Genomic DNA, 17702 nt, shown 5'->3' with positions numbered 1-17702 from the left:
CCCGTGATCCAATCGAGCTGACATTTTGCACACAGACTCGTTGTGCGGGACAATTTCTTTTCGTGAAATTTTTTCTCCAAATTTTACACTTTTTAGGTAAAAAAATATTATATTTAATTACCAATTGCTTAATGGTGGCAGGCAATCATCTGACCCATAGGTGGCAGCCATCTCAAGCCAGAGGACGAGAGGACTCTAGCCGCCCGTTTCAAAGACCAATGAGGGCTGGGTTGTGGCCCATTGAACACGCATATAAAGGATTTAAAGTGAAAAATTTGTTTTTACGGGTCAATTTTTTATTATTTTATTACTTCCCTTCTACGTGACTTTACCGAACGAACCAAGAAGATGAATCCCTGCAGTCACGAAAGCTTTAAATATAAATTTTAGTTGTTGGAGACTTCGCTTGCCAGTCGAGTCTGAGTGCGTGCCCCTCTCGAAAATTCTTGCTGCTTGAGCCAGGCGAGGATGAAGCGGGTGAATGATAAGGCAGACTCAGTCTATCAGAATAAGAATATTGATTTATTGCTGGGCGAATCCGAAGAGCTGTAAAGCTCTTTTCACAGATGTCAAGTACAGAGGCGCACAGCGCGCAGTCCCATAGACGACTTGACGATACGCGCGGACGGACGCCCTGGACACCAAACGAAAGACGGTAGAAATGACACCCATCTTCTTTCGTATGGTGGGGGGAGTTGATGGGCAACGTTTTCTACTTTTAATTTACGAGATTAATGAGTGACCCAGTGGGCAGCTTTAAGGGTGAGTAGCCTGATTAATGTTTGAAAGCAATGCTCGAATCGGCAAGTGGCCTCCTGTGTGGTCCAAGGATTGTACTGGATGCACAAACACGGGGATCGGTGGCCCAGTGGTTTAGTGCACTGCACGAAGAACCTGGCCACTTTTCTGAAGTTTTTATTGAAATTTAGTTTTGACTATTTTAACGACTTTTTTATTTTACCAGGTAAGGCCCACTGAGCTACGTAGCTCTTTTTCAGAAACGACCTGGCCACAAATGATAGCCCAACGAAGTGGCTTATCACGTGTGAATTTATAGCAGCCTAATAATAATAATCATCATCATCTAAACGCATGTTTATAAACGTGCATTGGGAAAAACCGGAGGACCCGGAGAAAAGTCTACGCGACCACGGGGAGACGGATACCGCAAACTCCAAATATACAGCGGCGACAGGATTGGGATCGAACCCATAACCTCCTGTATACCAGGCGAGGTAGTCAATATCTCGCCACCCGCCCACATCTCCCCGTTTCCCCCACGTGGGTAGGCTTTCATCGAGTAATAATTTACATGCGTCATTACATAAACACACATATCACATGAATGCACGGGTAGAAAATGGCATTGGCATGAACTTCGCCAAAAATTAAGATCCCCTGGGGATAGATTTTAACAGGCTGTTGGGGCAAGTGCCGTTAACGAGCAGGACCTATAAAAGGCCGGAACGGCACACGAGGGGGTGGATGGCCAGCACCACACCCGGCCGCCTTTGTCTCCCGACTGGCTGAGTCGACCTAAGGTTGACTACCACCACCACTACAACCATCTCTACACCACCACCTACAACTCTCTCTTCCCCTGCTAGTACGACTCAACCATAAACGAGTCCCCGGTGCGGTGTGTCAACATCCGAAAATTTGGCGAGACAAATGCGGTTGGGGACGTGGTGGTTGGCCACCCAAACCCCCTCGTGTGCCGTGCCGGCCTTCATAGGTACTTGCCCCAACAGTCTGTTGGAGGCTATACGGGGCATCTTTGTCCCATAAGCAACTCTCTCCCTCTCACACAGAGCCACGTGTCACGGTGTCAAGTTTCGCCTTGACGCGAGGATTTATGCGCGTGCGTGCGTGTGTGTATACGTCTTTCATGTATGTACGTGCATGTACATGCGTACATGTGTGTTCGTGGAGATCGGCGGTCTCGTGGTTCGCGAACTCGGCGACCCGAGGTTCGATTCCTGCTCACGGCCACCAATACCTGCAGAGACGATTATCTGAACCAGTCCTGTGTCATTCCCCGGGTGGATTTCGCCTAAAACGAGTACCTGGTGCGGTGTGTAAACATCAGCACTGGGAAGACAAAGGCGGCCGCGCGTGCTGTTGACCACCTTGTGTCCCGTATCGGTGGCCTTCTGGTAAAGGCTACACGTGTGATGTTGTTTTTTTTCGGTGAGTGTGCGCACCGTACGTGCGCGTGCGCCTTATTTACACGTGAACGTTTGTGTCTGTCCGTGGGGTTTAACGTGCGCGTGTGTTGCATATGCGTGCGTGTACGTATGGTTATGATGCGCCGTGCCGGCCTTCAAAGGGGCTACTCGCTGTTGAGGCTACACGAAGGCTGGAGGCAGCGGGCGGGGGGGGGTCTTTGTGTGCCACGCGGAGAGCGTTGACGTAGTGGACTCACGGCCACGGCTACCATCAGTGGCGAGACGTGATATACCAACACCTGTCCCGTCCCTGGGTCTGCCTAGATTGACCCAGCCTTACATGAGTACAGACACTGCCCAACTCCGAACCCCGAAATAAAACTCCGTCGCATTCACGAGCGTAAATCATAGCCCGGCGTCTAAGCAGGGCATGGCATGGCTCAGGAGAGTCACGGACTCACATAGGGCACCGGGAGGCAGCGAGCGGGTGGGTGGGTGGGGGGTGGTGCCAGTGGCATCCATATCTCTGCCATAGCAGCAACAGCCGCTGTTTCCACCAACACAAAGACAAAGATGCCCCGTATAGCCTCGCAAAAGTCCCACCACCAGCAATGGCTTTCAAATGGTCCCAGCACTAACGAGTTGTGTTCGCGCGCGTGCGTGCGTGCGTTTAGTTGTAGCGGTTAGCGAGCCGCGATTACTGCCAACAGCGCTCGGTGATGGTTATCTGAACCGGTCCTGGGCCTCCCCTAGGTCGACTCAGCCTCAAAGGAGTAGCCGGTGAGAGGTGTAAAACATCGCTACTCGGGGGAGACAAAGGCGACCGCGCGTGGTGTTGGCCACCCACCCACTCACTCGTGTGGCGCCGTGCCGGTCTTCGTAAGTGCTACTCGCTGACGGCACTTGCCCCAACAGTCTCGTAAAGGCTTCTCATCTCAGCTCTCACCCTGTCCTGGGCCCGTCTAAAGCTGGACTGCACGAGGAGCTCGCAGATAGATGACGTGTCTTTTGTTATTCGTGAAACTGAACACCGAGAACGCATTCGCTCGTAAGATCATACCTATTTAAAGGAACACCTGCGTCAGCTTGAAACATTAAGGCGGTCCTGCCTACGACTCGATCGTGTGAGCTGGTCCTGCCATGCAGCGTTTCCACCGGCATTAGAACAAGTAGATCCTAGCCGTTCTGCGGGGAGGACTTGCCTTGCAATCAATCAATCAATCCGGGCTGGATTATGTGAGGAGCTTTAATATCATTGAGAGATCTTGACCCAGTCCCATCGGCGAGTAGATCCTACGGCAGGCGAGGCTGCGGTTGGCTATGCCATGTAGTCACGCATGCCCAAGCCACCGTAATGCCCAAGTTACTTTCGTTTGGTCAGATAGAGGAGGGCGGGGGGGGCTCAAAGGGGGTTGGCATGAGCTGCAGAGGAGATGATGAGCTGACGTGGCACGGGAGGGCTTTGAAGCTGAGTGACACCACTGGAACGACTTGTACTCGGGATGTGGAGTAAGCTATTGAGCTGTTTAGTGCAGCCGCAGCATAGTTCACGTTTATACTGGTAGGAACCTCGTGGTTACACCAGCCCACAGGGGATTATTGTGTCCGTCGTGCAGGGAGGGGCTGGGTGGGGAGGGAGTGACTGGGTGGGGAGAGGCTGGGTGGGGAAGGTGGGGAGGGGCTGGGTGGGGAGGGTGGGGCTGGGTGGGATGTGGGAGGGGTAGGGCTGGGTGGGGCTGGGTGGGGAGGGGCTGGTCACCCCGTGGTGCCCTTATAAAACTCAACGTTTAACCTACTCAAGCCGGCTTGTGCCCGCCCTCACAGCCGGGCATATTTGCGGAATACACCACGCCGCCGTTGACCCTGGCCATTGACCGAGCAACCCAACGTTCCTACCAGCTCCCTCCGCAGGAATGTGTTTATGTTTAACCAGGTGATAGCTCGAGGGGAGGTTGAGTCCCACTTGCAAGAGTGTCTTGGAGCATTCGCCTGCAGCCAGTAATGGACTGTGCACAATCACAATTGTGTAATATGCCGTTAATTTTCGATTTTTGGGAATGAAACAATTGTCGAGCCGGATGCTGGAACACAATGGCCCTACTCTTGCGAATGACGGCAGGGGAGCTTTGATCGACGTCCACTGTGAAGCAGAGGGCTCGTAGAGTTGTTGTATATTGCTATAGAAGGATACTGCATTACAACTGGCCACGAAGAGTTACCAATGTAGAAATAAGTAAAACGTTGCATGTAAAATAAGACCTCATAATGCAGGCAGCGATGAGAAGGAAACTGGCACAATTTGGACACATATGTGGGATGGACAACAACATGAACATTAAAAGCGAGTTGTTTGGAAATAAGTAATATATAAAAAAACTTTTTTTAAAACACGCTTTTATGTAATGTACTATTCATGGCAAAACTCCACGACTCTTGGAAGAGGCCCTGAAGCTTGCCATAATGTAAGGGACCGTTGGCCAATTACAGCCAACGTCAGTTGACCGTGGACAATTAGACCCAAGCCGAAACATAACATATACAAATTTATGTTTAACATTTTTTTTTTATGATGAGAATATAGTATTGCCATCGGTATGACATAAGTATACCGAGTTTGCAGTCGATACCACATTGGGAAGTGGGTTAAAATTGAGTTAAGAGATTTGAGGATACAACAACAACAACGACAACAGAGTGAGTTAATTAAAAGCGTGTAAAATGGAAGGAACCGGAAAGACAGGACGACCTAACAGAGAATGGCTTTTACACTATGAGATCTCTTTTACCAGTGGCAAAATATAGTAGTAGGTTTTTACCCTTTTAAACTGGTACAAAACTGACACCTTTATTCAAGGCATCATGTTTGCAATAACCACAACACAACCTACTACTAGAGAATGGCTTGACCACAACACAAGAGATTGGTACCAGAAAGTTGTCCGCTGCTTGAGCATATTGGCAGAAGACGTAGGAAAGTGGAAAACAAGTTACGAAATGTGCAGTGGACACCCTACGGAGCTATCCGCCCATTGATCATAATAATGATGATCTCACCCGCACTATTTATCAGGGCAGCCAGTTGATTCGAACCGTAAACCTCTGCAACAAGCGGCTGGGCCCCCATGCCACCGCCCCTAGAGGAAGGTAGAGGAGCGACGCTCACAACAACAGGCAAAGCGTTGGGCGTCTAAAGCACTACACGTCTGTGTGTGTAGGGGTGGACAACAGAGATGGCTAATCTATCCGGGTTGGGACCCATGACCTCCCACACCACCGCTGAGAACACGGCCGTAGCGTGCACCTAGCCTGGCGCAGCTGTGATTTTGTGGAACAGTGTGTGAGTGAGAGCACACAAAGGCGTGATTGTACACGGGTGTGTTCGGGAATGCACACTTGTGTGAGTGGGTTAGGGTATAATGGTGGGTGATAAGAGTATAAGTGTGTGTATGCATGTGTGTGATAGTGTATAAGTCCGTGTGATAGTGCATAAGTGTGTGTATGTGTAATAGTTGTATGTGTGTGGGGGGAGCGGTAGTGTAGCGGTTAGCGTGCTGCGCTACGAACCTGGCGACCCGGGTTCGATTCCCGCTCACGGCCAACACCGGTGACGATTATCTGAACCGGTCCTGGGCCTCTCCCCTCGGTCGACTCAGCCTTAAATGAGTAGCTGGTGCAGTGTGTAAACATCGCCACTGGGGAGACAAGGGCGGTCGGGCGTGGTGCTGGCCACCCACCCCCTCGTGTACCGTTCTGGCCTTCATAGGTGCTCGTTAACAGCACTTGCCCCGACGGTCTGTTAAGGCTATACGGGGGATCTTTGTCTTTTTATGTGTGTGATAGTGCATAAGTGTTTTCCAGCAAAAACAACCCCCTACCTCCTCGTTGGTTCCGGACGGCAAAGCTGTGGTGAGCATTGCCGTGGGGGGTAAGGGCCAATTTAGATTGGCCATTCCCGTCATGGCGTTTGTAACCATTACAGCGGCCAAAAGGGGGCTCTGGACGGGTGCGAGGTGCTGGTAACCTCTCCACCTTCAATTCATTACCACCAAACCACGATTTAAAAATGTAATAAAGATTGTGCCGGAGGCCCCGGTGGGACAGGCGTCAATGACGTCTCCTGGCCAAACCCCATTTGGCGGAACCAGGAGACTGAATCCTTACCCTCGGGGCTCATCCAGAAACAACAACAGCAAAAAAAATACGGATGGCCACGTGGAATGATCGAACGCTCACTGCGGAGGAGAGGCTGCCACTCCTCTGTCGGGAGCTGGACCTGTACCACCTGGATCTATGTGGTATTCAGGAGGTCCGGTGGACTGGCTCTGGCTTCTGCCACCACGAGGGGCGGACAGTCCTTTACTCGGGACAGGAGACTACCAAACTATAGGGACAAAAGAATGGAGGGCGCATGGGAGCGTGGCGGTAAGGTGTGGGAAGCTGTAAGCCCCAGGCTTACAGCTTCCCACCTTCCCATCAACCAGAGGCGAGGAGTGGTGGTCGTGGTTACTTATACCCCCACCGAAGACAAACATCCGTAGAGGGATGCCGGCAAGGTCGATGAGTCAGATGCCCCGAAGCGGTTTCAGGAAAGGGCGGTCCTGCACAGATGCCATATTTTCTGTCCGTCTGCTACAGCAGAGGTGTAGGGAATTCCAACAAGACCAACATCTCTGCTTTATTGACTTGGTCAAGGCCTATGATACCATCAGTAAGCCTGGGCTCTGGGTTGTTCTTCGTGCTTTCGGAGTCCTTGACCCTCTGCTCACAATCATTAATAACTTTCATGATGGTGAGCGGGCCCGGGTAAAACTACATGGCCGAGAGTCAGAGCCATTCCCTGTTCACCTTGGGGTGCGACAGGGATGTCCTCTGGCTCCCACATTATTTAAATATATTTCGACCACGTAGTTCGTGAAGCCTTCAATGCTTGTACCGGAGGAATTTCCATCTGGCACAGATACAATGGAAGGCTGACCGATGCCCAGGTGCGGTCAAGGGATGACTCCCTATCGCTCAACCATGTTATGTATGCCGATGATCTGGTAATTGCTGCTCACTCAGAGGAGGAGTTGGAGGCGCTGCTGCTGAACCTGGAGCTTGCCACTAAGAGAAGGGGCCTTACTATCAGCCTCACCAAAACTAAGCACCTGCCTGGGTATTTTGTACCATCGGACACTCCACCCCCACAACTCCCAATTGGTGATAGGGCAGTTGTGGAGAGAGTGGAGAATTTTCCATAGCTGGTCAGTGTGCTCATGACCGGCTCCGGTTTGACTGCAGAGGTCTCACTCCGAATCAGCCGAGCGGCATTATCTTTTCATCGGTTACGTAACGCTGTGTGGAAGCTACCTGGTCTGTCGCTCCGCACGAAGCTTCAGGTCTTCTTGGCCACAGTCATTCCCTCCCTTCTTTACGCTTGCGAAACGTGGACCACCTTAATGGAGCATCTTCGCCGGTTAGAAACATTTAGGCTGGCCTGCCTACGATCCATCCTGGGTTTAACCAGGCTGGATTGTGTGATCTCACAAATCCTTAAAAGATATGGACAAAGTCCCATCGGTGAGCTCCTCCGGCAGGCAAGGTTGCATTGGCTGGGCCATGTAGCCCACATGCCGAGCCACCGCATGCCGAAACAGCTTTTGTTCGGCCGGATCGAGGGGGCTAAACGGGCGCGGCACGGGCTAGAGAGGAGATGGAGTGATGTGGTACAGGAGGACGTGGAGCTGAGTGGACTTGCTGATGACTGGTACCAGCGGTGTCAAGATCGGCCTATGTGGAGGAGGCTCGTGAAGGACGCTACTGGGCAGTTGGAGGCAGTCGCCCTCCAACAACAACGGAGGGCGGAGGAGCGACGCTCACAACAACGAGCGGAGCGCCGGGTGGCTAAAGCACAGCAAGTTGTCACAGTCGGTGGCACAGGTGGTGCATCAGCCAGTCATCTCAGTCAGTCGACCCATGGCACCGTGACTTCGTTCCAGGGGGCGTTCGACACTTCACGTGGCCCCAACGTGCACATAGTCTGGCACAAGCAATCGTGGTGACGTCACCGCCACTGAGTGGCGAATGGCTGTTGTTGTTGTATAAGTATGTGTGTAATAGTGCAAACGTGGGTGTTTATACAAGTGTGCGTGTGTGATAGTGTACAAATGTGTGTGTTAGTGTATGTGTGAGTAACAGTATATAAATGCGTGTGTTAGTTTGCGTGTGTGTGAAAGTGTATAAGTGTGTGCGTGTGTGATAGTGTAGAAGTGCGTGTGTTGTTTCTTGTGTGGGATTTGTTGATATGGCAACGTTATGTGGACACCAGTTGCATAACACGCGAACCCCCCTCACCCCCTCCCCCCGTCACTCGCTACCCCTCCCCCCTCCATGCAGCCCCTCCCCTCTACCCTCCCCCCCCACCTCCGCCCCCCTTCACCACAGGGGTCAGGACGAGCTGTCCATTCGCGCTGTTCACGTGACCGGGGGGGGGGGGGCGGCGAGGTAGGGGGTGAATTCTCATCATCATCATCATCACGAACGCGAGCATATTGGGGGGGACACCCCCCCTCTAATATTAAAATATGCTCAAAATGTCACCCCCCCCCCCCCAATATATTGCTATAAATAGAATTGATATAAATATAATATGATTGCGGTTATGGTTGTACTTTATAAGTCTCTAATCTCTGCCGTTACATACAATGAAACAAGAACAGGTAAAAAAAAAGAAAAACCAGAGCAATGTAATACAATACCGTAGTAGACATTATTGTAAAAAAAAGTCCATTATATGTGTTAGTGATTTTTTTAATATTTTAGGCAGGAAATTCGTTTTCAAATTAAGATTTTTTTTTTCTGGGGGGGTGACCCCCAGACCCCCTGGAAGATTTGGTCCCCCCCAATGTTGACTCCGTGGCTACGGCCTTGCATCAGACCATCACGAGTCACATCAAACACGAGTCGTATCATCATTGTCAACCATATCAACAGCACGAGCCAGATCATCATCATCGTCACAAACCTCATTATCATCACGATGAACACGATCAGCATCACATCATCACGAACCACATCGTCATCATTGCAGCCTACGGCCAAATCAGCCTTCATGCCATCGATCTCGTAACATCTCGAATGCTATAACCAGACTACGTGCTTGGTACTGGTAGGAACCCACCGGTTCCACCAGCCCACAGGGGATTAGTGTGTCCGTCCGTCGTGCAGAGAGGGGCTGGGTGGGGAGGGAGGGGCTGGGTGGGGAGGGTGGAGCTGGGTGGGGAGGGGAGGGTGGGGAAGGTGGGGAGGGGCTGCGTGGGGAGGGGCTGGTCACCCCGTGGTGCCCTTATAAAGCTCAACGTTTAACCTACTCACGCCGGCTTGTGCCCGCCCTCACAGTCGGGCATATTTGCGGAATACACCACGCCGCCGTTGACCCTGGCCATTGACCGAGCAACCCAACGTTCCTACCAGCTCCCTCCGCAGGAATGTGTTTAATACTTGCTGCCTCCGAGTACCAGAGCTGTTTTATGCTCGCAATGTGAGGTGGCCAGGAGATGGCAGTACAGCAATAGATTGTTTAATCTATCTGTATGGGGCTTCAAGTGTCACCTCTTCGGTGTCCTACTTAAGTAAGTAACACATTCCTGCGGAGGGAGCTGGTAGGAACGTTGGGTTGCTCGGTCAATGGCCAGGGTCAACGGCGGCGTGGTGTATTCCGCAAATATGCCCGACTGTGAGGGCGGGCACAAGCCGGCGTGAGTAGGTTAAATGTTGAGTTGTATAAGGGCACTACGGGGTGACCAGCCCCTCCCCACCCAGCACTACCCCTCCCACCCCCCACCCAGCCCCACCCAGCCCCTCCCCACCCCCCTCCCCACCCAGCCCCTCCCCACCCTCCCCACCCAGCCCCTCCCCACCCTCCCCTCTCCACCCAGCCCGACCCCTCCCATTTTTGGATGCACGACGGACGGACGGACGCACACAATAATCCCCTGTGGGCTGGTGGAACCAGGTGGTTCCTACCAGTATAAACATTGTTGCAAAGTCGCTTCTGAATAGGAAGCTAATAACTCAGTGTGCTTTACCTGTTAAGATTAAAAAAAATGGTTTACATTTTTATTGGAAAATGTTTTAAGTGATTTAGTATGATAAGATAATGATAATAGGGGGTTTCCCCCTTTTTTTCTGGCGACATCTGGACCACTACCCTGTACATTATCGTTTGTTTACGTTTCCTCTACTTTGCACTTGTATCGTGTTGTTTTGTTGTAACGTTCTGACCCGCCCCTATTGGACATTTGTGCAAAAAAAAAGCTTTATAGCTCATCGGATTCCTCCAGTGTAAACACACATTCTGGCTGATGTAAATTCTATCGATATTTCGAGAAGAGCCCGGGAAATGCTTATAAATATGAAAACTCACGAAGCCAATGCTTTCTCGTCAGTTTTTTGGGTGCCGAAATAGTAGGGCTCGGAGGTCAATAAATTTTACTCATTACAGGCATCGTCAGCCTAAATGTAGTCGACAGTCTACATTATAGACTGCCAGTACGCTCCCCAAGGTGAATAACCAGGCTCCAGTCTACATTATAGACTGCCAGTACACTCACTCGGCTTAATAACCAGGCTACAGTCTACATTATAGACTGCCAGTTCACTCACAAAACTTAATAACCAGGCTACAGTCTACATCATAGACTGCCAGTACACTCACCGACGTTAAAAAACAGGCTACAGTCCACATCATAGACTGCCAGTACACTCACCAAACTTAATAACCAGGCTACAGTCTACATTATAGACTGCCAGTACACTCACCAAACTTAATATCCAGGCTGTAGTCTACATTATAGACTGCCAGTACACTCACCAAACTTAATATCCAGGCTGTAGTCTACATTATAGACTGCCAGTACACTCACCCAGCTTAATAATCAGGCTACAGTCTAAATTATAGACTGCCAGTACACTCACCCAGATTAATAACCATTGCTACAATCTACATTATAGACTGCCAGTACACTCACCAAACTTAATAACCAGGCTACAATCTACATTAAAGACTCCCAGTTCACTCACCCAGCTTAATAACCAGGCTACAGTCTACATTATAGACTGCTAGTACACTCACCACACTTAATATCCAGGCTGCAGTCTACATTATAGACTGCCAGTACACTCACCAAACTTAATATCCAGGCTACAGTCTACATTATAGACTGCCAGTACACTCACCCAGATTAATAACCATTGCTACAGTCTACATTATAGACTGCCAGTACACTCACCAAACTTAATAACCAGGCTACAGTCTACATTATAGATTGTCAGTACACTCACCAAACTTAATAACCAGGCTACAGTTTACATTATAGACTCCCAGTTCACTCACCCAGCTTAATAACCAGGTTTCAGTCTACATTATAGACTGCCAGTACACTCACCAAACTTAATAACCAGGCTACAGTCTACACGAGTGTTTTTAGTTTTTCAATTATTATTTTATTTATTTTAGTTTTTACTCACTTTATTTTTTATTATAATTTTTTATTCTATCTACGTGACTTTACCGAAAGAACCAAAGAATATGAAGTTACAAGTTCAACAGCAACACCACATCCGATTCAGAGTATCGGCGGACCAAGTCATTTCCCTCCCGTGGAGTTTGACGCTCAAGTCAATTGAAAGCAGACCAATACCCGCTGCTTGTGTGCTCGTCATAAAAAATAGACAAAGCATCCCCGCGGTGTTAGCGAGACTACATGCACTGTGGGGCCGTCCATAAATGACGTCACGCGATTTTGGACGATTTTTGACCACCCCCCACCCCCCTCGTCACCCGGCGTCACAAAAAGTCAGACCCCCCCCCCCCCTGAAATATGACGTCACAAAGATTTTCCCCCCTTACCCCCCCGCCAAAACCATATTTCCATTTTTAAAGTAAAACATGCTTCAAATCGCTTTAAACTATTGTCATTGTAGCGCGTATTTAATGTGGCGCTGCACTCTGATGTTGTAGGAGTGTTGTTATAACAATTAGTGTTGTTATAACAATTCTATATTTCGGTAGAGTCACGTAGAAGGGAAATAATATAATCATAAAAATAAAGCATTATATTTTACCGAAAGAAAGAACCAAGAAGATGAATCCCTGCAGTCACGAAAGCTTTAAATCAAAATTCTATATTTATTTAAAGTTGCGCATTTTGATGTGACGTCACATTTCTCAAACACCCCCCCCCCCCTCGTCACACATCGTCACAAATGTCTGATCACCCCCCCCCCCCCCTAGGTGCGTGACGTCATTTATGGACGGCTCCTGTTGGGGCAAGTCCCGTCAGTGAGCGCCATCGGTGGGGAGATTTGAGCTGTGTGATGTGACGGGTGGCAATGCGATGTGAAACGATACGGGGCGATGTAATGAACGTATTTCCGTGAAGTGGAGTGAAGCGATTCGAGGGGGGATGGTGCTCTTGCACTCCTCGTTGATGTGGAACGTTACAATAGTGTGATTGTTTTTAATTGATGGTGGTGGTGTGACGTGGTGATGTTGGTGACGATGTGTCCATGTGTTTCGACTCTGCGTGGTGATGCTAGAGAATATGTAATGCGAAGTGATGCGATGATGTAATGCGATGATGTAATGTGACTAATGTCACGTTGCGGTATTATGATGCGATGGCGAGTATAATGAAAAGTTATTTATCCAGCAACGCTTCACTGGGTCTCAAGACTCCTTATCGGGAGGGAGCCACGGTGGCTAGGAGATGTTAACTACCTCGCCTGGTATGCAGGAGGTCGAGGGTTCGATCCCGACCCTGACGATGCCTGCTGCTGTATATTTGGAGTTTGCACGTTCTCGCCGGGATCGCGTGGATTTTTAAATCCTTTATATTAAGTTCACTTGCTTGCTTGCTTAGGACCGTGCAAATCTTTCGGTCGTTTTTTAACCCACTTCCCGTGATCCAATCGAGCTGACATTTTCCACACAGACTCGTTGTGCGGTTGTGCGTGACAATTAATGTTCGTGGATTTTTTTTCTTCAAAATTTTACACTTTTTAGGACAAAAATATTATATTTAATTACCAATTTCTTAATGCTGCCATGCAATCATCTGACCCATATGTGGCAGCCATCTCAAGCCAGAGGACGAGAGGACTCTAGCCGCCACGCATATAAAGGATTTATAGTGAAAAACTTAGTTTTTACGGGTTATACTTGTTCTCCGTGTCCTCTGGTTTCTCCCCCCCCCCCCCCGCAGTTAGGAACACGCGTTTTCTATAAATGTCCACGTGATAAGCCACTTCGTTGAGTCTATCATTTGTGGCCGGGTCGCTTCTGAAAAAGAGCGCAATAGTTCAGTGGGCCTGACCCGGTAAAAAAAATAATTGTTAATCGTTTTAGTTTGCATTGCGATGTTGGAACCTCCTGGTTACACCAGCCTGCAGGGGATTATTGTGTCCGTCCGTCCGTCGTGCATCCAAAAATGGGAGGGGTCGGGCTGGGTGGAGAGGGGAGGGTGGGGAGGGGCATGGGTGGGGAGGGTGGGGAGGGGTTGGGTGGGGAGGGTGGGGCTGGGTGGGGAGGGGCTGGTCACCCCGCGGTGCCCTTATAAAACTCAACGTTTAACCTACTCACGCCGGCTTGTGCCCGCCCTCACAGTCGGCCATATTTGCGGAATACACCACGCCGCCGTTGACCCTGGCCATTGACCGAGCAACCCAACGTTCCTACCAGCTCCCTCCGCAGGAATGTGTTTAAGCGTTTGTAAGAGGTGGTGGTGTCGTGGTTAGCGTGCTGCGCTACAAACCCGGCGACCCGAGTTCAAGTTTCATTTAATTAGGTAATAGCCCTGTGAGCCATGCGGCTCTTGAGTCGGGTGCAACCGCAACAAACAAAATATGAACAGAGAAGATCTTAAAGCGACAACGCGCAACAGAGACATCCTGGATAGACCCAGCAAATCTTCCAGAGAGAAAAAAAGAACACCGCATTACAACGCTGTGTGCAAAAAATCCCGGTTCAAGTCCCGCTCACGGCCAGCACCTGTGACGATTATTATGAAACCGGTCCTAGGTCGACTCAGCCTCAAGTGAATAACCTGGTGCGGTGTGGAAACATCGCCGCTGGGGAGACAAAGGCGGCCAGGCGCGGTGTTGGCCACCCCCACCCCCTCGTGTGTCGTTGCTGGACTTCATAGGTGCTGCTCGCTAGCAGCACTTGCCCCAACAGTCTGTTAAGGCTATACGGGGGATCTTTGTTTTTTTTTTTTGTATAGCTTAGTAGCAGTTACGTATTCATCCATCGCGGTGGATGTCAGTTCACAATTATCCATCGTATCCCCTCCGTCACCTTCCCTAACCACCATGGATGACTTGGTAGGGGAGAGAGTTTTGGTGAACGCTGGGGTAGGGAGGGCGGGAGGCAGGGGAGGAGGGGGGTAAGAAGGGGAGGGGCCCACGCGGGGGGAGGGGGTGAGGGAGACACCACAGCAAGTGACGTCATATTGGGGAATCCCGTAAGCACGTGGTGGCTCTCGATGGCAGTGGTGATGGTGGGGGGACTCGAGGGGGGATCGGGAAGGACGACGAAACCTGTGCAGGTTTCTTTGAGAATCTTCTACAAGGGAAATAATAAAATAATAAAAATCAAACATAATAAAATACAATTCTCACGACGTTTCGGCCAGAACGCAAGCAGCCGTCCTCAGGTGAAGAACAGGGCTGTCGGAAAGACAGCCGTCTGAATGAACACCACCAAGCTTGCCAGCTTAAATATACGGCTGCTTGCGTTGTGGCCGAAACGTCGTGAGAATTGTATTTTATTATGTTTAATTTTTATTATTTTATTATTTCCCTTCTACGTGACTTTACCGAAAGAACCAAGAAGATGAATCCCTGCAGTCACGAAAGCTTTAAATCGAAATCTTCTACAAGTCAAATCTATATATTGTATTTCAGGAGCAGCAGCCATGACCAATCCACTGCTAAATGGAGGCCTCCCCAACCTCACCGCCATCTATCTCACGATCCTGCAATGCGTTGATTGGCAGTGGCGTGGCGCTGTTAGCGAGCACCTGTTATAAGTTGCGTGCCTGACACAACGCCCGGCCGCCTTTGTCTCCCCCGCTGATGATGCTGTTATACACAGGCTGGGTCGACCCAATCTAATTCATAGTTATAGAGCACCTTCGCTTAAGGCGCTCGACGTAGCCTCCAACACGGTGAGAGAATCGAATGATTTAGCTGGTCCAAGGGCGTGCTTACAAGGATTGAGGGATGAGTGATAGCGATGGACGGGCACTTTAGGGATCACGAGTGTTGAAGAGTGAATCCACAACATTTACAAAAAAAATACAAATAAAATTGTAAATGTTGTGGATTCACTCTTCAACACACCGGTGGGCTAAAGTAGTGAACTATTTGTCTTTTGTCAACGTGATACTTTTTTTTACTGTTTGGCCGTGTCGGGTGGTGGAGGATTACGACACATTTATAAAACGTTGATTATGAGTGTTTTTGATTACACAGCCCACAACAGCCCCCATGGCCTTCTGGGAGTACATAATTTCGATTATATTGATTGCAAACGACTGTAATTTTTATTTATTTTACCAGGTAAGGCCCACTGAGCTACATGGCTCATTTTCAGAAACGATCTGGCAATCACAAATGATAGCTCAACGAAGTGACTGATCTGGCATTGCAGAGGACGGTGGTGGTGATTGGTGCTGGATTTGGATCTCTCAGCACCAGCTGCGGCTCCTCTAAACTCACCAATTTTTGTTCATTTGACCAGATAAAGCCCACTGAGCTAGTTAACTCTTTTTCAGAAACGACCCGGCGACCAATGGTAGCCCAATGAAGTGGTTTAATATGTAGAAATGTATAGCAGCCAAAATACTCTAAGCACGTGTTTCTAAATGTGGAGAGAAAAACCAAGAGGACCCGGAGAAAAACCCACGTGACCACGGGGAAAACATGCAAACTCCAAGTATTACAGGCATCAGGGCCGGGATCGAATCCATGACCTCCTGCGTATCAGAGGAGAGAGTGAACATCGTGCCACTGCAGCGCCCCAAAGTACAAGCAAAACCTTGGACCGGTTTCAACATAACTTTGTCTCATCAGCAGAGTCGGGCTGAAATGATACACTCCCAGAAAGGCAGTGGGGCCGATTTATTGTGTAAAATATCTATCTATCTATGTTGTTGCTTACGTTGACTCAAGTTGACCTCAACGCCTTCGCTGCCCGTGCTGTCACCACATCTCTCCCCCACCCGTCCGCTGCAACGCTCCAACCCTCGGGGAAGTCCTGCGAATCGAGGGAACCAGTCGCCTTCCAATTCATCAGGACCTCAATAACGTCCCTTGTCACCGCTTGAAGTCACGCAGCAAGCCCTTTTGTCCCCGTGCGCTGAACCTTCAACAATGCCACTTGAACCGTCGATAAAGCTGGGAGAGCTGAATGGAGTTCAGTGGAACTATCTAAACAAAAACCTTCTTGTGAAAGACCCAACGCGGAAGATCTCTTGGTTTGATCTTCCACGAAACTCATGGTCCACCCTAAACCGACGCGGATACCTGATGCATCAATGGAAGATTAAAAACTCTCCAATCGCGTGCGACTGTGGTCGTCCAGAACAGACTCTGCAACCTGTAACGACGCGATGCCCGATCCACAAACACGAAGGGGACGTCATCACAGCGACACACTACTCCGCTGCTCCTGACGCAGTTATCTGACTCGACCACCCGAATGGGAAGTTGCAGTTGTTGCTCCGCTACTCGGTAAGTCACACGAAAGAGGAAGACTGATCGGTGAGAAAGCGAGGGATGAGAAGAGACAACCTATCAGAGGTGGGACAAAGTCATTGTTATGCAAGTCCAAGTCGAGTCTGAAGTCATCAAATTCATGACTCGAGTCTGACTCGAGTCCAAGTCACATGACTCGAGTCCACACCTCAGAGGTGGGACAAAGTCATTGTTATGCAAGTCCAAGTCGAGTCTGAAGTCATCAAATTCATGACTCGAGTCTGACTCGAGTCCAAGTCACATGACTCGAGTCCACACCTCAGAGGTGGGACAAAGTCATTGTTATGCAAGTCCAAGTCGAGTCTGAAGTCATCAAATTCATGACTCGAGTCTGACTCGAGTCCAAGTCACATGACTCGAGTCCACACCTCAGAGGTGGGACAAAGTCATTGTTATGCAAGTCCAAGTCGAGTCTGAAGTCATCAAATTCATGACTCGAGTCTGACTCGAGTCCAAGTCACATGACTCGAGTCCACACCTCTGCAACCTATTGACGACAGCCTCGCAAGGCGACGTCCTAATCCCGGACACAATCATACGCCTTGGACACGACGTCAAAAGTTCTGCTCGTGGACTGTCCAACAACACCCTGAAGACCCAAGCTCTGGACACAAGCCGCCTAAGCTCACAGGCCTCCTGTTGAACTTGAAATATCTCATTCTCAACCACGTGTCGATCCCCACTCCCCAACTCACAATTAGACTGTCACAATTCGCAATCGCCATTCGATTCAAGCAT

The sequence above is a fragment of the Lethenteron reissneri genome, chromosome 64 (genome assembly GCF_015708825.2).
Source record: "Lethenteron reissneri isolate LAM-NWPU_2019-01 chromosome 64, ASM1570882v1, whole genome shotgun sequence".
Taxonomy (NCBI): Eukaryota; Metazoa; Chordata; class Hyperoartia; order Petromyzontiformes; family Petromyzontidae; genus Lethenteron; species Lethenteron reissneri.
This window is presented reverse-complemented; position numbering follows the sequence as displayed.